A 25,720-nucleotide genomic window follows, 5' to 3' on the forward strand; every position below is an offset into this window, starting at 1 on the left:
CGCAATAATTTTTTTGTGTTGTTTAAATGAAGATGATGCAGAATTTGCAACAAAAAGGTTCATCTGCAATCTAAATAAATGCAAACAAATTTAATATTAATACGAAATTTGAAATAGGTACCAGATTTTAGCTTCATAATATTTGAAAACATTCTGTTTTTAAAAAAAATATGTAATAAGCCCAGTTTATTTACCAGCAGGTGTGGATTCAAGCGGGGTGCACCTGGTGCCCCCTTCTCCTCTTAAAAAACAAAAGTGTAATAAAGGTAAATTTACAGCCAATTTTGCGTCAAATTAAACTCCTCTAAATCCTAATTCTAATATTTCACTTGTCTGACAGAAAGTCGGCACATATCCTCTCAAAAGTTTCATTGCTTGTCTGTGCACAATTATATTATTAATCTACGGTACAAGTGATAAGATTAAGATAATATTTGTTTTGTTGCAATAAAACAGGATCATCTTTCTTGATTTGCGTTCTGAATTCTGAATTTTGAATTTTAGATTTTGATTTTTGAATTATGAATGATCCTTCCCGACTTTCGTACTAATAAGAGTAATATAACTTCATCCTTAGAGTAAAAAAAAAGTGTTAATCCCATTTGATATTTAATACCAAATGGGTAATTTTAATGATTAATTTAAATAATCTGCAGGTTTGTCTGTTTGTAAATTGAAAATCTACAGATTTAAGTGACAAATCTTTACAGAATAATTCAAACCAGGAATACTTGTGCATATACAATTTGAATTGTTCGTTTATTTAATTATACCAAAGTAGGGAACTGGGTGTCTGATTGTTTATTTTGTGTTTATTATTGTTTATGAATGAGAGGGCCCATTTTTTTTTTAAATCAAACGCAACGTGTTCGTCAGCTTAAAAAGATCAGCTAGCTATTCTTACTTATTCATATTGTGCATTTTTTAACTTTGGAAGAAAAAATGGAAGCATGGAAAACTGAAAAAAAAACAAGAAGAACTACGTACATTGTGGAATTAAAAAAGTGAGTGCGTAATCTATCAATACAGTTCATCATGTTACATGGATATTATATACATCTTTGATTATGTTCATTGACACCATTATGGGAAGATGGCCTTGAAAGATGTAAATTATCAAACCCTTATGAATGACAGAATCATGGTTATTAGGTCAAAGGATAGACAAAAATGCTACATTGAAAACTAAAATAAAAGCAGAAGAACCATTTGTAATAAGATTACACTAGTTTTAGAGGCCAAAATAAGCAGGAATGCAAAAATTAGTTTTATTTCTCTACAATATGTGTTTCAGTCTTCTTCATGATTTTATGATTGGTTATTCCAATAAATTGCATTTATGCCTCTTTCGTAAACTAAGAAATCTTTAAAAACAAAGATGAAGTCACTTAAACCCAAATAATAACATACCGACAAGATTATTAAAAAAATCACTGTGTTAAAATACAAACAACAGTCCACAAAACAACACATACAAAATCTAAAGTTTGAGCAAACCATTAAAAACTTGTACATCAGTGTTATAAGCAATAACTGCTCCAGTAGTTTTTGTGTACAACAACTATTCATCTTTATTAAAGCAAATCTTTCAAATTTAAATCTATTTTTAGATAAAGAATACCTCGTGAAGGACATGAGGATTGCAACACTCCATACAGAAATATTGACAAATTTTCCTCATTGAAATATACTATGCACTACCACCTTTGCTGCCTCGCCAGTTTTTTTATATTAGTTTGCTACGATTAATCGAATCTATGATAAACAGCTGATTATAAATGTAGATTTCCTATATCATCGAACTTAAATCGGATAAGATTGTTTTTGTTTTGATATTTGCTTTTGTTAGAAAATAGAAATTCACAGAAAAAATCAGGAGAAGTTAAAACAAGAAAACAGACAAATTGAACCAGAAGTTCAAAGGTTACTCAGAGATCCAAAAACTAACACTAGGTATCAAATAGTTCCAGAATTCTTCCAACAAACAGAAAAGTAAGTATTTCATTTTTAATCTTAAAATATTTGTATTAAGGCTTATATAATAATATTTTATATCGTATATTTTTCTTTCAAATTGAGTCAAGAGAGTGTAATGTATTATTTTATAGTCCACTTATTATACTCTCCATCCCCAAAAGGGGATATATTGGTTCATCCCTTTCTGTCTGCCCTTGGGATTGTCTGTACTTTCATCCTTCATACAGTGTTCATGAAACTTTTGTTGCATTTTACTAAGTATCTGCATATTAGAGATTTACCTTGTGATGTGTTTTCAAATTCATTGATCATCAACTTTCTTATGACCAAATACTTATATACTTACATATAACGGACTTTTATAAAGTTTTGGCCACATTTTTTGCGGGAACCGCAAATCAGAGGTTCCTAAAATTTGGTAGCAAGCTTTATGTCAGCATTTTACACTGTTTGATTCCTTTTAACATCTGTCACTTTATATCAACATCCTATTTACCAAATAGTTATAAGAATAGGTATCATTTGTGATAAATAGCTCACGGATTACATTTAAGTAAGAATCAACTGTAATAGACTAAAAGTCAACAGGCAGTTAGTTGTATTGTCCAAAGTGTTAAATCAAACGATATTTTTGGATTTTATATTCCTTACAACCAAAAAATGCTTAGGTTATTTCCAACCTCAAAAGTATCAAATTTCAAGACATCTCAAAAGACAAAACATTGTATATCTCCTTTTGGCCACTATGTGTCTACTTGAGGACAGCTGGTTCGATATGTATCACCCTAACTTGACTGGACTTGTGTTACACTTGTCTTTGGATTAAGATAAAAAAAAAAAAGAAATTATGTGATTTCCTAAGAAATCAGAAGTCAGAATTTTTCAGTGAATATGAACAATAACTTTGTGAGTTGTTCTCGATGAAGAGTTATTTTAAGTTGTAAAACTAAGTTGTTAAAAGCATCATATATAATATCCTGAGATTAAATGATTAACACTTGTGATCTATTTAAAATATGGCGCAAGAAAGGCATTGGGTTTCATCAAAGGTTAATGTAAAGAAAATCAAACGCATCTGTAATTTTAAATTAACATTCCATGACCCATTAGTTGTCAAAAATGCATTCCTCGTTAGCACTCCCCTTTATTGTACTATTTATATATTTGGTGCTCTGATTTGAGTCAAAGTTTTAGACAAAAGTTTAGTTACTGTGACTTGACTATAAGTGTTGATCTCTACCTATTGCAGTTTATATAAAATTTTGACCAAATTGCAATTTATTTTATCAAATCAAACAAACTGTTTAATTGGTTAGAAATTCAAACAAACTGCTGTAGAAAAACAGAGTCAAGTTGTGAAAATGCAAGGTGATGAAATAAAGCATACTTACAATCCTATTAGATTTTAATTTCACTTCATTAATATTACGGAAATATATATTAGAATTTGTTTACATTCTTTTATTGTTATTGTCATTCAAAAGGTGATAGGTAGTAATTATAAATTGCAAAAAAAATATGTCTAAGCTAAGCTTTCATACATTTTTTCTTTTAAAAAATCTTCAAAATTCATAAGAATAAGACATCAGTTTAAATTAAACCATTTTATATTTAGTAAAATATATCTGAAATAACAATACATTGTTAATAAGTTTCCATGATAGATAATCTAAAATCATTGATCGTTTGAAATATTCCTCTTATCTCCATTTGAAACCTCAAGAGAACATATTTAAGCTTAAATAAAATTAAAGTACTTTTCGCAAAGTATTTTTGAGATCAATTTAAAGAAAGCTTTGAAGCATGCAAAACACCATTTTAGAGGAAACTTAAATTTGGACATTTTTTTAGCAGTTAGAAAATTACTATTTATCACCTTTCGAATGGCAAATTACAATAAACGAATTTATAGAAATTCTTATCAACATTTTCATAATATCAATAAAGTGGAATTTAAGGCTTATAGGATTGTAAGTATGCATTATTTTATCACCTTGCACTTTCGCGACTTGACTGTGGTTTTCTACAGCAGTTTGTTAAAATTTCTGAACAGTTTGGTTTGATAAAACAAATTGCAATTTGCTTAGAATTTTTATTTAACTGCAATAGGTGGAGAGGAACACTTACAATCAATTCACAGTAAGTGTTCTTTGTATTGATGAATAAGAATCACCACCAGCATTAAATCAGTCTATGTGTTCATTTTTTTCTGTAACTCCATCAGCATTTTGCTTCTTTGTTAAGTACTACTTTAAGTTAATTACACAAACATAGTTGTTTTATTTGAGATAAATAAATGTCATACGATGGTGCATGTTTATTAGAAACAGGAAGTTGACAATTGGAGATTTGAAATAATCATAGATTTTATTGAAGTCGCTTTTGATGTCAATATCGAGGAAAGTATCATGATATGAAGCAGACCGTTTAACTTTGGTAGTATCCCTGATCTCAGTAACACTTGGATATCAAAAATGCAAGGACTCTTTGAAATAACATTGATGGTACCAATTTTTCTGCACCAGATGTCTTTGAAATATAAGTGATTAAGTGACAGGACATTATCAATATATCTGAAAGAGAAATTAAATATATGTGTAAATGCTTTTGTTTTTTGTTTTTGAGATGTTTCTGTGAGCGTATATGCATTTTTCTTCATATGCGTACAAAAAATAACAAGTTGGCCAATAGGGGGCACTATAAGTACCAATTTGAATACAGATTTTCTGTTGAAATATCAACCCACCAAATTCAACAAATATCTTGCGATCAAAGCTGATCATTTTGCTGATTTCATGTATAGTGTATTTGTTGCTCGAATTCGTTTGGTTCTCTGCAAAATACGATTTTTCCTAACCTAACATAAGGAGTGTGTATCTATGATTTTTGCCTTTTTTGTAGAAGCTCTGTTTAATAGCCGATGTAGTCTTGAGCATGGGAACGGTAGTTAAAGCGTAGAAAATATATTTTTTTACTGAAAATGTGTTTAGTTAAACATTTTAACAATGCACATCTGATTGACACCACTTGTTGAATATACCTCATCATAATATTTCAGAAGGCCATCATATACTGCAGAAAGAATTGTAGCTAAAACTTTAGAAGAAGCTTAGTCTAAAATCTGACTGACTTGACTCGTATATATATCGTTCTTGGTAAAGGTTTATTACGAATTTTAAGTATCAAGTATGCAGACAGGAGATTTTGATAATCCCTTTTGATGTTAATACAAAAAAAACAACAGATATCTGAGGGGTATACCAGTATGCTGGAAACAGGTTTTTTTTGCCCTTTAGTTAGACAAACAATGATGTTTTGCATACTAAAGATTTGCATTTATTAGTTAATTTACTTTAATCCATTCAGATAAACGTGTTCAGTTACGGTCTATTTCATAGATTTCTTGCATATTCATAAGCATTCTCCAAGTTGAAAGACTGCGGAATATGATATTAAGGGACTTGTGCTAACAAGTTTCTAAGCTCTTCATTGTCTAATATAAAGGTCACTTTTGATAATATGAACAGCTGGACAATATTTGTATCGGGATGATGAACAAGAGCAATCGGAAAGCTTGCAATGCAATCATTTCCAATGTGTAGTCCTTAACTACACCATTAATATCAATTTCAGTTTTTTTCTTTTAGTGTTGTTGTTATTGCTACAGGGATATAAGATAATAATCTCCGTCCAAAAACACCAATAGACATCTTCCCCGGAAGCCGAAACTGATACCAAGGAAGTTGAGATTTGAAACTCTCATGTGTAGATGTTAGTTTTGTTAAGTTTAAATGAACTCAACTCATATATTCATTCATATTGTTATAAAGCTGAAAAAAATATCATCGATTATTAGATGAAAAATCAATTCACATGATTATATTTATATAGTGAAGATTATTATTTCAACCTTCACAGAATACACTAATTACGTTATATGATAGACTTTAACTGACGGTATAACTCAATTTATGGTGCATGAAGAATTTATCGTCGAATGACCAGTGCTTCACATAGTTAAATAAAGTATATGGTGTAACAATGGGAAGTTTTGATTGATATATGGTGTCGCAAAGCAAATGATTCTCAAAAATTTTGACAAAGACTTTCTTTATGAATTTGTTGTTCATTGTTGCTGGAAAGGTAAAGAAATATAAATCCTATTGAGATTTTAATCTATCAATAAAATAATATCAGTCTTATGAATTTTTCAGAATAAAATAGTATAATTGCTTATAAAAAATGAAAACAACACGTTTGATTTACGTTTGATTTATAAACGATGCTGGGTAATACTACAAAGAATACTTGCGTGATTTGTCATTTGTTTTTTTATTATACTGTAAGTGAGCTTTATGAAGCTTCTAGTTCTTGATTGTATTTACTTTGTGTATTGATCTGCAGGCATACTCGTAGTAAGATTGTAGTGTTAGTAGTGAGTGAAATAGAAGCGGAAGGTACCAAAGGAAAGTCGAAAAAAAAAATAACAACGCGATGACGTGAAAACCAGCAAAATGAAAACTACCATAAATCAGGGATTATCTCAGGTGCCCTAGTACGGAATGCAGACCCTGCTCCAAGTGTGGAATCCGTCGTGTTGTTTATGGCAAGAACAAATTCGGGGATGAGTATCATTAGGTAATGTCACTATCAAGGAAGAGATTACGACAATTGGATCATATCTGTGTAATTTGTGATACAGATACTCCATAACGGTCAACTAATTCTGGTGGTTTCCGTAAAATTTTCGATGGGATGACTCCAAAATGACAACTTGGACCATTGGTTCAACAACTTCCGTGTTAGCATCAACCCTCTAACAAGTACATGTCAAGAGAAACAAGCTATAGAACATCGAGATATATAATCTATATGCAGGTGCTGATGGGAGGTTGCTATACAGAAAAGGACAGTTAATTGGAAAGCTGAAATTCTCTCTTTTGTTGTAAAGTTTTGTTCTAAACCGATCCTCATTATAGAAACATCGAGATGTGGTATGCTTGCCAATGTCAGAAGTATCCAACGATGTTAAAATGAAGTGGATGTAAGCAGTTATAGGCAACTATACGGCCTTCAATGAGAAAAACCCATAGCGTATTGTCGTCTATAAAAGGCCACAACATAAAAAATATGAAATAGTTCAATTGAGAAAACGAAAGGCCTAAGTTATTACAAAATAATTCACAAAAGACAAATATATCAGACATGAACCAACAACAATCACTGAATTACAAGCTCCTGGTTTTGGACAGACACATATAGAATGTGGAAGATTTAAACATGTTTGCGCCCCCTTTCAATTCTCATAGCCTTGGGCAGTGGTGTAGCAGCACAACAAACTATAAGAATCAGTCGAAAAAAGGCTTTACTCATCAGATCGATACAAATTAGAAAAAGAAGCAACAATTATGTAACACGGACCAGACGTGGCAGGGGATTTATACACCCCCATAACAAAAAACATACTACTTCAAGTTCGATTTGATAGATTCGTTCAATGTAGTTCCCAAACTGAATTATTTAGTGATAGGGCTTAGAGGAACGTGAAAATAAAGAATGATGATAGCTTCTTTATATTCGTCTGGAAAAGCTCCTGTGCGAATTTTGCATCATATAAATACGAAACTAAGTCAACAAGAAGCGGAGCACATTTGGTTTCCATAGGAATGTCATTTGTTTGTTGTAAAACACGTTTTTATAATTTTTTAAAAACCTCATCAGAAATACTATGCTGATAATTTAGTACGCCAGACGCACGTTTTATCTACAAAAGACTTTCAGATTAACGTTATGAAATTCTGCTAACTTGTGGCATACGAATTGCATCTTCTGTTTTAACACTTGTTGTTTATCTTACATTTCATTAGTTATTGCTATTTACCCATTTCATATATACAAAATCGGTGTCAGAACTGATGAATTCGTGCTTACATTCAAAAAATTATAGTATGGTGCATTTGCATAAATGAGATTGAATGTAAGCGACCTATTTCGTACACGCATTTGAATTCGAACTCCTCAGCTGATATTTTAGGTAGGTACTGTTCATCTACAAGCTTATTTATTGTGCCTGTGGTTATTGAAATGCTTTCTAAATAATATAATTACTATTTCATGAAGCTATTTAGATATTTTTTTTGTCAGACAGCACTTGGCAAAAACAGACAATACCCATTTCGAGGAAATTTTGTTTGTTTACAAAAATCCTTTTTTTTCATTGACAAACGAGAAACAAAAACATGTGAATGTTATGGATACTCTTACATTATTCACGAAAAGAGAGATTTTAAAGATATTCAAGGGTTTGCCTTCCCTTCAATATTCTACTTTAGAAGGTTACTACTTACAAGGAAGCTGTTTATGAAAGCTTATAAATTATAAAGATGAAGCTATTCCTTTGAAAGTTTATCGGAAGCCATCATGATTTTGTTGACTCTTATAGTATATTGGTGTCGCAAGTAGCCACGGGCATATTTCATTTTCTTTACTATAATCCGATCTCCTTGTCTTCGTTTGTGACATCATATAATGCGATTTACAGAGGATTTTTAAACAATATTAAAGGACTCAGACTTTCGTAAAAGTACTACCGTCCCTCATTTAAGACACAAAATGTACTTTACTAAGTATACATCGGCATGTTATAGAGATAAAGTAAATTATTGTAACTATAGTAAGATAGGTAAACAATTGAAAGCGAACAATAGAAAAACAAAAGAAAATGGGAAAATCTAGAAAATCAAATGATTGCATTTAAAAGAATAACAAAAGAAATATTACAGATAGTTCTTTACAGCATTTTAATTCAGTACCGACATCTCTCCCATCTTTTCGTAGTTTTTCATCGTGAAGGTGGGGGTGGGGGTGAAGCGCCATTACCTCCTGTAACTTGTGCTGGTGGTGCTGAAAAAGTTAAATTGCATTTATCGTTATAAATACTTTTCTTATTTAATTGATCCTGGCATGGTGTTTATGCGGTGTATCATATAGTTTCTCTACTATATTGTCTGTATTTAACTCGATTTATTGTTACATAACATATGGTAAAACTTGAAAATATTGTCTAGGTAATATAGTTTTTATCATTTTTTTTATTTTAATTTGAGATATGACCATGTTACGTATATATTTGCCAAAAACTTGTTGATAAATATTTCGTCTCAACTTCACAAATAATACATGATGGTCTTGAGTATAGATTCTAGGTACTGAAGTTGTTTGTCATCTTAATAACGTGTTAAAGTTTTCTTTTACTTGTCTTTTAAATTATTAACCTTTACTGTTTAGTCCATTTTTGGTAATATCTTTTTGGCGTGGCTTGGGATTTATGCATCCCGCCAATGTGTTGTTGTGCTGTGGTCATTTTTTCTATTCTTGCATTTCATTTTTGCTTATGTGCTATGTCTATACGCCATTTTGCTTTTCTTTGTTGACATATTTGTTTGTTTTTATAGTGATTAAGATAACCATGTCAGGAATATGACAGTTGTTTTCCATTCGTTTAATGTGTTTGAGCTTTTGATTTTGCCATTTTATAAGGAACTTTCCAATTTGAATTTTCCTTGGAGTTCGGTATTTTTGTTATTTTACTTTTTGAAGTATAGTATAATGCTACTTTTGAAATTTTCATTGAAACATTGCTAGCAAGTTGAAAAGAACACAAATTTGATAAAAAAAATTTGTGATTTAAACTATTTTGGCCTTGGTAATAAAATAGAACAAATACAAACCAAAATCCCTACACTATCTAAACGTTTCAGCGAAATAAACAATTAACAAAATGTAAATAAGGTTAACTAATGTGACCAACATTGAACGATATGAGAATATCACCGTGTTCGTTTTTTGCTGTCTTCATCATTTTGTGTCGGGTGCTGCATGTAGGGCAGGATCTGCTTACCTACCCCTCATGAGCACCTGATATCAACCTCGGTTTTTTATGGTGTTCGTGTTGCTCAATTTTTAGTTTTCTTTGTTATATTTTGTGTACTGTTGTTTGTCTGTTATTTTTTTTTATCGTTTTTTATTTGTCATAATAGAAAAAAAACAAGGATATCAGGTATCCATCCATGACACAAAGTCAGTACATGTACAGCAAAAAATACACAAAAAGCAAAAGTTCTTCATCTCAAAGTCACAGTTAGACCCTAAACACAGAGCAAAAAAAATTCTCACCTCACTGAAAGTTTGAGACGACCCCTAGCACCGACTTGAGCGGCAAAATTATTTGGACAGACTTTGTAAGGGGCTAGTTTGTTATCGACTCATTAATTTGAATATCCCTCTGGTATCTTTTGCCTCTTTTTTTTAAATATGAGTAGATTATATATATATATATATATAAAAAGAGATAAAAACAAATAAGATATTGCAGCCTACCACCATCACAGCGTTATTTATTTTGTAATTATCACCCTTTTCGCGCTACATGTTATGACTTATTAATTTCTATTGAAAAAAAAAACAATACGCTGATTCACACATATTTTCATAACATTAGCAGTAATAAAATATAATTTCTAATCAACATGGTAAAAGAATACAAAATTTCACCGAATTCCAAAATATACTACCTACATTTACTTTGCCATAACCAGTTTTTAGCTACTGCTGCAATTATGTTTGTAATTCACTAATTTATATGTTATGTAAACCTTCTTCTTATTCTTACATTTATTGAAAATGTATTATCCTTGTATTCTCAGAGTATAGACAACCAAATGTAAATGTGAATGTAAAAATATGATTTTTTTCTGATTATACTTACGACATTGATAACAGTAACAACCATAAATCGGGTCTTCACCTGGAAAGGGAAAACTAGGTTCACATCTACCATCTCGACAATTCAATTTACCCCAACAACAGCCTCTACATGCACAGTCATCTCTAGGAGAGTTACGACAATATCTTAAAGAACATTTCTGTCCTGTAGTTTGTTCAACAACTGAAATTAAGTCATAGTATTTTATAGTTTAGGTAAACATATCGACAAACGCACTGCTTCAATTCAAAACTGTTACACTGGAAAGGGGTATGTTTGTACTTTGTTTCTTTATTAATTTTGTTCCGTTTCTTCTTTCAATATATGTAAGACTCAGATCTACGTTCGGTCTCTAATCGACAGCCGTTCTTCAAATCGACGTCCAAAGCTGACGTCATAATAACATACAATTTCAAATCGATGGCCAATTGTATGCCCCTCTAATCTTTTCATTTTGTTTACATTTAAATAAGAAATGAGTTTCATCATCTATTTTATTCAAAGCACAATGTTGACATAAACGTTCTTCTCTTTTTTATGTTTCTGCACCTCACCCTTTCAATTTCTAAAATATGGTCACTTACCCTTAATTTAGTAAAGCTTTTCCTGGTTTCAATGCTATTTTCCTTAAGTAAATATTGTTCAATTTCATAATTCCTTTTAAATTTACTATAAATGTATAATTTATTATTATCCGTTTGAGAGTTTGATTTCTTAAAGAACAACTATAAGAATAATATTTTCCAACAACTGCCTGTGCGTTAACTTGTTTTGGACATTGATGAGCGAAAGCTGTGATCGATCGGATGTCGTTTTGGAAATGTATGAAGTCACATTGGACATCGATTGATGGGTAAAAATATAGGAAACTGATTTTAGAACCTGACTTTACATTGGACGTCGATTTGAGGAACAGACGTTAATTAGAAACTGAACGTCGATCTGAGTCTATATATAAAACATTCAGATAGTAGTCAACAATCATTCTTAAGAGGGTGTCAGATCACTATGGTGTAAAATGGCGTCACTAGCTATAATAATTTTCAAAAATATTGACCATCATACAAATTAAGCACCGATTTTTTTAAAATCATCATAACAAGTGACATTTTACACCAGGCTGCTTGTACTGAAGAAGAATATTTGTTATCCGAAATATTTTTCTAATTTTGTATCTTTTGTTTAGCATTTGTTTTTATCATTGTTTTGGTGTTGTTGTAAATTTTTTTAAAAGTATATATATATATATATAACACTGTATAAGTCTGAACATTAAACTCAATATATAAATATATAAATATAAATAAACACACCTATTTTGGTGGAGAGTTTACTGCTTAGCCAAGAAATACAAACGCAATAACACAGACAGAAGCAAACTTTGAGCAAAATACCAATGACGCCGAAGACAAACTTTACATGAAGAAATCAAAACTCATTTGTGTTTTTATATTTGATAATCTACACGTTCTCTACGCTACTGAACTAGGTAGTCTAGTTGACGAGTGGACGGACAGCGGATATTAGATCAAATAAGTTACTAACGTAACTGTCATTTTAATCATTTCAAGAATAAATAAGATTGGAACTATATCATTTTTCTAAAAATAGTTTATTCCAGAAATACATTATGTGCAGCACGGTGTAAATCAGTTCTTATAGTTTATGTTTTATGCACGGTGTAGATCAAATCATTTAGTTTATGTTTTATGCACGGTGTAGATAAATTCATGTATTTTGTATTTTATGAACGGTGTAGACCAGTTCGTGTAGTTTATACGAGTTTTTATTCATGTTGTAGATCAATTCGTGGTGTATGCACGGTGTAAATCAATTCATTTAGTTTGTTATATGCACAGTGTTGACCATTTCGTGTAGTTTATGAGTTTTTAATCATGATGTAGATCAATTCATGTAGTTCGTGTTTTATGCACGGTATAGATGAATTCATGTAGTTTGTATTTTAAGAACGTTGTAGATCAGTTCGTGTAGTTTATAACAGTTTTTATTCATGTTGTTGATCAATTCGTGTAGTTTGTGGTCTTTGTACGGTGTTGATTAATTAATGTAGTTTATGCACGACGTAGATCAATTTCATGTAATTTATAAAAACTTAATTTTGGATATAACACGTCTTCTGATTGGCGGAAAGGTTTTTGTCTATCAGCTCATTGACATAATTTTGTCATGTGACCGTGACGTCATCAACGTTTTTTCATGATTTACTCCTAAAATATGGAATTTAGAATTAAATTGTAAGGAATGACTGTAATATTTTTTCTGTCTATTCGAAATAACCTCACAAATGTGGTGCACACTTTTAAATAACCCGATACGCGGGTTATTCAGTGTGCATCACAGTTTTGATGTTACTTCTTTATAGACAGAAAAAATATTACAGTATATGCACGGTGTTGATCCTTTCGTGTAGTTAATGACAGATTTTATGCTTAATGTTGATCAATTCATTAAATATTAGTCACCTCTAGATAGTAAAATGTATATATATTGCTTTTAAAACAAGCTTTTGAAAAATCTAAAGCCCGCACATTTAGTTGATGGTTTCTTTCGCCTTAACTAATTATCTTATATTTTTTGACAACGGACACATTCATGTGCTATCAACAGTTTCGTATAATATAGAGATTTAAAAAAAAAAGAAAAAAAAGAAGGAGGGAAACCTCTGTAATTTACATAATTGGTGACAAAGTTTCGTGCTTTTTGTATTTAGTAGCAAGAATTATTTCCTTAGCTTTCAATCAAAACATGTTGAAGTATCAAAAATATTTTAAAGTTTAAAAAAGTATAATATATATACTTGGGTTAAGGGTAGACAACAATGTAAACTTCCTTTTTTGATGGTAAAAATTGAAAACTTCTTTGAAGCTACTGTTGCTCTATCCGGCGAATGTAACCTGTAGTGAAACTTTTCAAAAAACAAGGTAAAATGTCATAAGTTCTTTCAGTTTTGATTATCCAAAATGTGTTTGTTTCATGCTTACATGGGTATACATATGACCTGATTTCAGGGTTTTCATGTAGGGACAGAACAATTTTGTATTCATTTTTTTTATTATGTTGAATTCACACTTTATTTTCATTTCTATATAAACGTAAAAGATTTCTGATTCCATCGATATCTAGATTTATACTAGAATTCAATAAACAAACCACCACTAACGGGTCGATGCATGGCCACTGAAAATAAGACGTCATACAAAAAAAAACAACTGTTGATTGCACATTAGTGAATCCGTGTGTTCTTATGTCAAACAAATAAATCAGCATGACATGTGTTTTTGTTTCTTCGGGATTATGTACATACACCTTCATATCTAGCATTTTATTTTGTGTTTATTATTTTTTTTAGGGATGAGTACATCATCTGTTCTATTTTCAAAGTATGGGACACTATTAAGATAAATGTCACTATATGCTGGGAAAGAAATTTCTTTATGATCGGGACATTATAAATGATTTCTTTTTCTAATTTTGAAAACTAAAATCTATGCAGTGTTAACACCGTTTTCCAAATTTTCTAAAAAAATATGTATGTTGAAAAGTAAACAAACAATTTCAAATTTCATGCTATCTAAAAGCCCATTTGATGTCTTTATACATCATTTTTCAAAAGCTCTATACATATAAATGTCAGGACAAGAATGGAAATGTAAAATGTTAATTGACAGGAGGTAACAATTATTTTTTCTTTCTGTATACTTATAAGTTGCGAATTACTTGTGTTGTTGTTGTCGTCGTTAAGGTTCATGTTTACCTTTTGTCTAAAATGGTTGATTTTTCACTTCAAAATTTACTCTGATTATAGACAAACCTGAATATCTCGAAAAATTTTAAGCCTTGGCATGCTCTAGATAAATAAAATTCAAATACAATTTCTCTTTTAGAAAATTAAAAACATAACTTGATTTTGCAGTGCACTTTTTTTCAATTCTCCAGAAGGTGCCAAAATAAACAAAGTTAGGAAAAAGTTTGAGAACTTCCCTACAGTTAGTTATTGTGAACTGTATTAATTGACATGAACAATAGATGGACAATAGATACCTGACAATAATTGGTGATTTAAACTGATTGGCCGTATCAAGTGAAACTTAACTGTTTGTGTTATCTTTTGCAGGGACAAAAAAAAAGTGAACAGCAAAATCAAGTGAAGTTTAAAATTTTTTAAAACAAAGAATGCATTTTATTTATCTTGGGCATCTATGTCTTAAAACTTTTCTAGATGCACATGTTAGTCTGTGCTCAGAGTAAATTTTCGGGTGAAAACTCGGGCATTTTAGCCAAAGGGTCCACAAAAACCTTAATCATAGAAGAACTAACCGAAGAATTCAAATATAGAAAAATATTCAACAATTGACCGAATAACACACTAATTCACTAATTTAGTTAATTATCAGTGCTATTCGGTCAGAAGTTGAATATTTTTCTATATTTTAATTCTTTGAATAGGTAGATATTCTTTTTATTACATTGACAAGACAATGTTTTTTTTTAATGGAAATGAAGTTAAAAAATGCATAGAACTATATATATTTCTACGCATTCACAATTTGTCTTGACGTAACGTCATCGATAACGTCATGACAACATATATTGTTGTATGACGTCAGAGGAGTGAAATAATCGAGTTTATTTCATATGTGGAATTATCGGTTTTTATTTCACGGGAAATATATATGCATGTTCCTTTTATTTAAATTGTTTGTAAGAATATTTCAAGATTATGCTGGTATGTATCGTGTTTGTTTTTTCATTTGTTGTTTTGTGCGTTTGTCATGTCGTTGGTTTTCTCGTTTGAATAGTTTTACATGGCAAATTTATTTTAATTAACAAATCTGTCTGATAAAATATTTTATTATCTCTTTCAAGAGCAGTAGATAAAAATTAACAGTAGGTACTTTCACTTTCACGAAATCTGAATTTCACCCTCTTGTAGATTTAAATTTCCTTTTTTATACTTTGTTGAAAAATAAACTGGAAATGTTTTTCGGTATCGTATGCCCTTAAAATGTTTGTATACTAGTATGCATTCCTACACGGTAATGAAATATGACATCGCTAAAAATTCTTTCCAACGTGAATTGATTTTTCAAACACTTATCTTTATAATTCATTATATCGGTACTAACAGCACGTTTTTCATAAAAGAAGAGACAGGGTGTACTTCATTGTGACAGCAACATACCAACACACTTCCACAAACATGTTAGGGTTAAACAAGTTTGAAGTACTCAATTTTTCTCTATATTTTGAAATCCTTTCCCCTCTTCTTTAAATACTGTAGCTAATATATAATGTGTGACTCACCAGCTAGGAACAATACTAGAACTAGGATAAGAAAAACCTTCTGCATGTTTCAGAATTAGAAAAACTTGAAAATCTAAATGAAAAAAAAGCCAATTAGTTCTAGTTCAAGATGTTTTCTTTTTATCTTTATATACTTTTTCCTTTCTTTTCAATTTGTTATAAAGAGTTTATCAAATTCGGTTTCTTATCATGTCAAAGTAACTAGAATTAAAGATTTATTATTTACCTTGTCCTGGATATGAAGTGAACAACAATCAATCATTATATCATAATATTTCCTATTTACCACAATGCACTACTTATGCAATTGATGCTCTTAAAGAAAAAAAACTTGTCATTTCAGTTTCGGGGGAGAAAATTGTAAGGCAATATTATTTTTTTCAGGACGTTAGAAAGGAAAATATGAGGCTACAAATATGTAAAACTGTTTAATGAAGGTTGGCAAATTTATAGCAACTTATTTTGGATTGGAATACAAAAGAGGGACAAAAGATATCAGAGGGACAGTAAAATTCAAAGATCGAAAACAAACTGACAACGCCATATCCAAAAATAAAAAGACAAACAGACAAATAATAGTACAGATGACACAACATAGAAAACTAATGACTAAGCAACACGAACCCCACCAAAAACTGGAGGTGAAAGCTGAATCAAGTTTGAAATGCAACATTACAGCTGACATGTAATTTACGCTAATGCACATAAATCGTTTTTTTTTTTAAGTAAAACCAATTTTACTATTCAATTGTGTAAACTACCAGTTTAAGAAAATTTCAAAGTTGTCAGCAAATGCCAATTAAAGTCAAAAACTCAAATTTTAGGCTTATGAATGCCAAAAGTAATAGAGTTACAGATTAATATTCGGAATCGATAGTTAATATATATTACATTTGAGGTCACAAAGGTGTGCTGATGTTCTAAAATCCATGAAGAAAATTCGAATCAGGGTATAAACAGGCTGCGTCGATAGTGTCAGCGTCTCCTTCTTTGAATGCATCATCTGCCAAGCAAATCCACACTCTGTCAAAGTGTTACAACTGGACATTTATTGATCAGACATTATATCTTGTATCTAAAGATCTACGAACGCGAGAACATGTTGATAGCAAGTTTAGACACAGACATAGCATATCGACCAATCATTTTGTGAAGGTTATCGTAAAACGTATGTAGTGGTAATTGTTGTGTCAAGAGAACATCCTTGTTATTGAAGTCCGCATAGTGTGAACCTGCACGAGAGGAACGTATCAATTGAGATATGTAAACTCCATACGATTGAGAAGATGTAATGTTATTTTTGAGAAATGGTAAGTTGACAATTGGAAAGTTGAAATCACTAAGTTTATCACATATTCTAGTTTGAATACGTTGATATGCGCCAATATCGATGGAAATATCAAGATATGACACAGACTAGCTTCTGTAGTAACTTTGTTCTCAAGTTCAAATGGCATATATGAAATGCAAACACTCACTGGAATGTGGGCAATAACGTGACAGAGCATGATCAATATATCTAAAAGTAAAAAAAAAGAACTTTGCAAGATGCTCTTGTTTTGGTCTTTGAGAATGTTATGTATGCATTCTGCTTCATATGAGTTAAAAAATCGACCACACAATTAGTACCAATTGTATTACGGACTGTCTGTTGAAATACCAATCAAGGTCTAAAATGTTGTCGATCAAAAATTTCAGCATTTTGATGGTATCATCTTCGTTGTATATGAAGTTGGATTCAGTGTGTTTCTTCACTTACTAAGATTTTTTATGACCTTAAACAGAGAAATTTGTATCAATTTTTATACAAAAATCTCTGTGTAATAAGACGGTAGATATGGTAATTATCTACATTAGAAACACTTTTTTGTAAGTCTCAATTAGAAATTCCGAGCTAAAATTTTGAAATTCAAATATACAGAATTATATAAAAAGACGAAAGAGATCAAGAGGGATCATTAACGCATTACACACAATGACTAAAAAATAATGCTTTGAAGCTTGTCAGAAAATCATAGCCAGCAAACACTACAATTAATAATTGAAATTATTTCTATACAGAAGTTCCACTAATATTGACTCTGCCTGATAGTTGTAACAGTAAATGTATATTCATATATACTGCTAGCTATAAAACCAGGTTTAATACATAATTTTAAACATAAGGAAATGCATGTACCAAGTCAGGAATATGACAGGTGTTTTCCATCTGTTTCATGTGTTAGAACTTTTGATTTTGCCGTTTGATAAGGAAATTTTCGTTTTGAATTTTCCTTGGAGTTGTATATGTTTGTTATAAAACTTTTTACCATTTATTGATAAATTAAAGTTCATCAAATATTACATCTGTACCTTGTTTTTGGTTGGGTTCGTGCTGCTCAATCTTCTGTTTTCAATGTTGTGTTTTGTAGACTGTTGTAGTATTTTGGTCGTTTTTCGTTTTTCCCCATGGAGTTTTCGGTTTATTTTTGATTGATGAGATTGAATATCGCTTTCGTATCTTCCGCCTTTTGTAAATATTTCATTTCTGACTCAGTGAAGTAGATAATGCACTTTTCTAAGATTTTTCTCGTATTTCATATTTTTTATTAAATTATTTTAATGAAATAGCATATACATGAAACCATTGCTTGCAGACAGTAATACAGTATGACAGATCGGTCATACTTAAATTTTAATATTTCTTTTAGATGTAATGTTTTTGGAGTAACCTATATATCCTGCATCATTAAACAAAACATGACGCAATGCAGAATGTCTTACGATCATTGTTAAAGTGTTTGCTTTTCCAACTTTTTCCTCGTTGTAATTGACTAAAATTAAGTTCAGATTGCATATCCATAAACGGATATGTTTAGGAATGAATGCAAATTACGATGATTACACATTATTTGAAAGTGTAGGTCTTACCCTAACTAGCAAAAATGATTTCCATCTAGCAAACGGAAACTAAAGACCAGTTTAGTTATAACACTTTTTATCAATAGAAATAAAGAATGTTTTAAATGATGATGTTTTTCATTAAATGAACTATTAAATAAGGGCGTTAATGTAACATTTCATATAAAATTCTGCCTATGGTTTGAAAAGATAAGTTTCCACAGATATATTTGCTCAGCAACAGATATTTGTTCTTTATTATATATATCAAAAGATATAATAAACAAACAAACAATAAACACAAGAACAACACAAGAAAAAGCATAAGACTTACCTTTTAAAGGACTTGGTTATGATAATTTAATTTCAGCAACCGCATTTTCCTTTTTATACCTAGAAGTAATTAGATAATGTTTTTTTCCTTGAAACATGTTTTGCATTTTTTGATTTAAAGGATTGAGTTTTTCTTCCTTTTTGTTTTAAGCAGTTTGTACTAATCGTTGTATCAAAAGTTTGCTATTCTCCTGTGTTGTATGAAATTAATAAAACCTTAAAGAGGATTTCATTTGAACATCTGTGTCAAATGCAGATTCGTAATACAATGGGATCAGAATATATAACAGTATTAATTATGATATAATATATGACATATGTATGAATATAAGAAAGTGCAGTGTACCTTGAATGAGATAACATCATAAATTATCTAACTGCAGTCATCTAGGGATAATTTGTATGTCACTGAAGGACAAATGTCCAATCTATATTGCAGGCGCTAAATACTAGAGCCAGGAAAGTTAAAAACCAATTAATACCATTAAATTAAATTAGCAAAGTTCACTCTGATTTTTAGTGGTGTAAGTGTTGCTCAAAGTTAAGTTTTGAGTTTTGTTGAGTATTCTACACCATTTTCTTTTGACAATCGTTTTTCCCTTTATATCTTTAAATTATGATTTCTTATTTTTCATTTGTGTGTTTTTCCATATTTACAACAAGCGCAAGCAAGATAGAAGTTTAAAGGTTGAGGCGTTGAAAGGTAAAAAAAACTATTTTAACAACTCAACATGTTCCTGTGCCTGTCCATAGCTAGTAACATTGGCTATTTTTAGTTATATTTCAATATGTTTGTGCCTTAATGACAGATTTATTGTTAGTTTCTATAAATTAATTAACAACCTTTTCAGATTGGAAACGATTTGGAGGATGATAAGAAAATCTTTTAAAAAGCACCGGAAAGCGTTAAGTGTACCTGATTCTAGTATATTTGTTGGTGAATTGATTTGTTAATTAAGCTTTAAGTTTATGGTGCAAAAAAGAATCAAATTTTCTTTTGTGTTTCAAAATTTTTTTCTATATGCTATATTCTGTTTGATGTAGTAGCATGACTTCCACCGTCTTTTGCCTGAAAGGTCCATTTCACTGTGCGGAATTTATCGTGTAATGATATTGTAACTATTATGGTTATTTACCTTGGTCGATTTTGTTTTGTGTGGCCTTATAAGATGTTTATATACTTTGGTTGTGACCTGTTTATAGTTGTTTACAAAATAATGTTCTTATGTTGTACTGTTGCACCACTGTCCCAGGTTATGGGAGGGTTGGCGCTTTCAAACTAGTTTAACCCCGCCTTATTTTGTATGTGCCTGTCCCAAGTCAGGAGCCTTTAATTCAGTCTTTGTCGATTGTTAATGTGTTACATATTTGTTTTTCGTTCATTATTTTGTACATAAATTAGGCCATTAGTTTTCTCGTTTGAATTGATTTATATTTGTCATTCGGGGCCTTTTATAGCTGACTATGCGGTTTTGGCTTTGCTGAAGGCCCTACGGTGACCTATAGTTGTTAATTTTTGTGTCATTTGGTCTCTTGTAGAGTGTTGTCTAAGTTGCAATCATACCACTTCTTCTTTATATTTATTGTGTAGTTTGGAAATCATTGGAACAATCGTGGAATGATTAGAGCTTTCTATTTGACTTGCATAATAATTCCAGAATGGTCATAATCTACGATGCGTAATTTAAATTTCTGTAATGTTCTAGAAGTTTCCCTTCTACAGTTTTCTAGAAGTTTCTCTTTCATATTGATCTAGAAGTTCCGTGATAACTATATATATAGACACCAAATATAGACTTATTCAGAAATATTCTTGTATTCCCAGAAGATCTCTGAAGTTGTTGAATTGACTACTTCATACCGGTTAACTTATTGGACTTTATATTCCGTTTGGATTCCGCAACAGTTAGTAGAAGAATTCCGGATAAATAAAAGACTAGGATCGGGCATTCAGATATTTTAACAGTTAAGTTGACATTTCAGTTTGTATAATATTTCTTGTAAAATTGTATTGAACAGCGGTATACTACTGTTGCCATTTTAAATCTTGTACAATTTATTATTGTCTTTTGTTAGCTACAATTCAAAGGTGATTTCTGACCGTAACAATTGATACGAAACAAGTGTGGACATAGACTTGTGTGGTCTAATGGGCAAATGTTGACTTGTGCATTTGATGGGAGTCAGAAGGTGCATATGTCTTTTTAGATTACCTTAGCTGTATTTGTCAAAGCCTTTCAGAATTTGTGTCCTCAGCATGCTCAATGCTCTACAACTTTTTACTTTATTTGGTCTCAACATTTTGTTATTCCAGCGTAACTGCTGAGTCTTTGAAAACGAAACGCTAATAAAGAGATAACTGTATAGTATTTGAAGCTTTGCGGACGTCCATCGGTAGTTTTACTGTCGCAAATTTAGTTTACCTGGCGACGCGTAGCGGAGACAGGTAGACGGGTATTTGCGACAGTAAAACTACCAATGGACGTCCGCAAAGCTTCACATACAATACAGTTATCTCTATTCTAATGCAAAACAAGTACATAATTCAATTTCAATCATTATTTCAGTGTGAAATTTTCATTAAAGAAAATTCAGCGAAAAGGTGTTATCTTCTTTGGCCCCTAAACTAGGTGACGTCATAGGTATGCTTCCGGCGTCAAACGTAAACACCGGGCGTTTTCTAGCTTCTTGTCCCCTTCAGAATGTAATAAAATTTGATAAAAAGAAGATTTCTAGGTTCAACATGTGAGTTTTTTGCTTATTATGGTAGAAATTACATGTCAATGCAATTCAAAATGTTGGCTCCCTAATTTACAGATAAGGAGATAGAGAATTTTACGCTTACTGTCATCCAATCAGAACCATTGATACAAAATAATTGCATTATAATCTCGAGTACGACATTATAAACTTGTGGTATCTTTAATGAGATGTTTTCTAAAATATCAAAATCGGTTTCATTCTCTGGTGACAAATAAAATTTCATCGAATCTTTGAAATATGATTTTAATGCAAGATAAAATTATCATTACTTCAGAAGATCAGTAGAATAAAATTAAAAATGACCAAAGACTCAATCAAATAAAATTAAATATAGAAATTAAGAATATTTCATATATCAATATAACACAGATGTTTGGATTTTACATTTTATACTTTCAATTTTGCTAATTGCCACTCTGAAATCGTAAATTGTTTATACATGTACACTACATAGTTAAATTTCATCACAGAAATGCATAGTCGTATTAACATATATAGGGTTCAAGCCAAAAATATGCAAAAAAAAAAAAATAATAAAATAGAATAAAATGCAAAAAAAAAAAAAAAAAAAAAAATGAATAAAAGTGGATGTAAAAGTAGAATGTATTCGTACTAATGTTGTTTGATACATAATGTTCATGAAAGTGTAACTTTACCCAAACAGGTTTGCATTTTATTTAATCCCATGAGCTCCCTATAGAGTGAGATGTATGACGTTGATAGAGAAGGAATTAACTACTATGGATCTACCACCTGTAATACCACTTGGAAATTGCAATTGAGTATTCAAAAGTAAAATAACAAAAATACCGAACTCCAAGGAAAATTCAAATAGGAAAGTCCCTTATTAAATCGCAAAATCAAAAGCTCAAACACATCAAAGGAATGAAACAACTGTCATATTCCTGACTTGGTACAGGCATTTCCTTATGTAGAAAATGTTGGATTAAACCTGGTTTTATAGCTAGCTAAACCTCTCACTTGTATGACAGTCGCCTAAAATTCCATTATATTGACAACAATGTGTGAACAAAATATAGGCCAATAAAATATCACAATAAATAAACGAAAAGTCAAACCACCAACATACCCGATCTTAGAGACTCCTTTTATTCTTTAAAATTCTGAATTTTCTCTTTGGACAGGTCACCTGATAGAGAAGTCAAATCTCCTTCTTTGATAAATATCCCATATTTTTTCACTCCCTTTCATCATTCTTCTTGATAAATATCACCCTAGCTTCCTTGTTTCAATGTTATTTTCTGTGGATGACTCACTATACAATGCTTATTTGATTAGTAAAAGACATCCAGGGTCACCAAGAATGTTGATTTAACTAATGAATTCCATGTATGTCCAGTATATAATTAAATTGTATCTGTTTGTGCTATCAAGTTTAAACAGTTTGAAATTTAATACAGAATTTGTAATGAAATGAACTGTTGGCATAGAGATATGTCTTTCCTGTTAGTAATTTTGATAGTAAAATACGCATGTTGATATTAGAATTGCAATCTTAAGTCAATGACCTATGATTCAAGGTTCAGGGAAAAATAATCATCATTGAAAATCAGCCCCAAATTATCTCCATGGATGTGAGATGTGCTAGTGGTAATACAACTACACACCAAATATCACTGACTTATCATTACAGGTTCCCCTCAAACTGAATTAATCAAAAACTAAGCAAAAGTTTCAAAGTCAATAGACCATGACTGACGGGCCTTGGTCTAATCACCTCCATGGAAATGCTACTCTAACTGCATACCAAATAACATGAGTGATTCCCTTCAAACTGAATTAATAACACATATTAACAAAATTTGATGTCGCAGCCAGAAACATCACTTCTTAGTTTCACATTCACAACTTTTCGATGCGAGACAAGTAGCCTGAATTATCATTGATATGGCCATAATTATAAATTAACTGTTTACAAAACTTTAACATTTTCGAAATACTTAGGATTTTCTACCCCAGGAATATATTACCTTAGCTGTATTTTGCAAAGCCTTTTGGGAATAGTAGGTCCTCAATGCTTTTCGACTTCGTATTTTATTTGGTCTTTTCAACTATTTTTTTTTTTCAAGCGTCAATGATGAGTCTTTTGTAGACGAAGTAGTCTGGAGTACAAAATGTTAATCCTGGTATATCTATGATGAGTGTAACCTAAATGTAAATCGAAACACTGATCGAACAACATAACATATAATTTGCATAATCCTTTTTGTGTAATCAAAAATAAATTGTCTGAATCTGATTATCTGCCAGCATGATTTCATCATGTTCATGTAATTCTAATCTGTTGCAGAGTTAACAGTCTTCATATCAAATAATATTTATGGTCACGCAAAAAACAACAGAATCTTAATATTTCTTATAATATAAATAACCATTTAATAGTGGATTTTATGATTGACAAATTAAGGAATGTAATATTTTTATACATACTGCATTTACAAATTACCATAAATAACAATATACTGAATTGGAATTCGTATGTGCTGGCTGCCTAATGCACAAAAACATCTAAATATAGTTTCATCTCGGCTTCTTTAACTATTTCTGTTTTTCTTAGCAGTTCCCAACTTGGTATAACAAAACTTATTATCAAATTTTGCAATAAAGCACATATTGAAACAAATTATTTTCGAGTGTAAAAAACTAGCTTGATGTTATAGAAAAAATACGTGCTTCTAGTTGTTTTTTTCAAATCGGTTGACAGTTATGACTTTGAGACTGCCGTTATTTCATTATTACCACAAAATCTTAGCAAACAGAACTTTTCTTATTAAATCAAACGGTCATACGAAAAATCTGATATCTAATTTATTTGGTGCAACTCATACTTAGCATTCTTCTGTAATAAAACAGATATATCATACATGCTTACTGGAACTGTAACGCAAAATCGATAATACCTTCTCAATCATATATGGTTTCATTTTCAAGCGCTAACCACCACTACTAGAACAGAAACTATTATTGCATTGTGTATTAGTCGTTTCAGACTACAGATATAATATACTTATTTATAAAACCAAAATATCCTTTTATCTACAATCGAATTATTTCAAAAGCGCTAGCTACTGTATTACATCTCCAATACACTGATTTGTTAAACCAGGACTAACTTCTATTATATATGGCTTCGTTTCTAAAGCTCTAACAACTATATCACATATCCAATTACTGGTTTGCTAAACAAGGACCTACTTTTATTATATATGGTTTTGTTTCTTAATCTCTAACTACTAAATCCCAGATTTAATACACTAATGTGTTACATCAGGACTGGCTCTTTTCATTTATCTTTCATTTCCAAAGCTCTAGCTATTGTATCACAGATCCAATATACTGGTATGTTGAACCATGACTAACTTTTGTCATCTATCGTTTCATTTCCAATACTCCAACTTCTTTATTACAGATACGATACAAAACACCGATTTGTTCAAGCAGAATCTCTTTTTATCATCTATGGTTTCATTTCGAAAGTTCTCAATACAATACCATGGATTAAACATACTTATTTGTTGAACCAGGACTTACTTTTATCATCTATGAATCGTTTCTAAAGCTTTTACTACTTTATCACAGATCCAATATACTGCTCTGTTAAACCATGAGCTCCTATTATTGTATATGGTTTCGTTTCTAAAGCTCTACATACTATAC

The 25,720-nt window shown here is 30.8% G+C and overlaps 2 long non-coding RNA genes across 43 annotated transcripts in view; one reads left to right on the top strand and one right to left on the bottom strand.

The window, feature by feature from the left end:
- LOC127703119 (uncharacterized) overlaps positions 1 to 25,720 on the top strand; it is a 365,292-nt gene that overhangs the window by 178,321 nt on the left and 161,251 nt on the right. The window lies entirely within an intron of this gene.
- Positions 1 to 25,720, bottom strand: part of LOC127703124 (uncharacterized) — a 148,736-nt gene that overhangs the window by 27,511 nt on the left and 95,505 nt on the right. The window contains exon 2 of the long non-coding RNA XR_007982720.1: positions 16,067 to 16,103. This is a non-coding gene — a long non-coding RNA (uncharacterized LOC127703124). The remainder of the gene's footprint in view (positions 1 to 16,066; positions 16,104 to 25,720) is intronic.

This window comes from Mytilus californianus, unplaced genomic scaffold (assembly GCF_021869535.1).
Source record: "Mytilus californianus isolate M0D057914Y unplaced genomic scaffold, xbMytCali1.0.p SCAF_5, whole genome shotgun sequence".
Classification (NCBI taxonomy): Eukaryota; Metazoa; Mollusca; class Bivalvia; order Mytilida; family Mytilidae; genus Mytilus; species Mytilus californianus.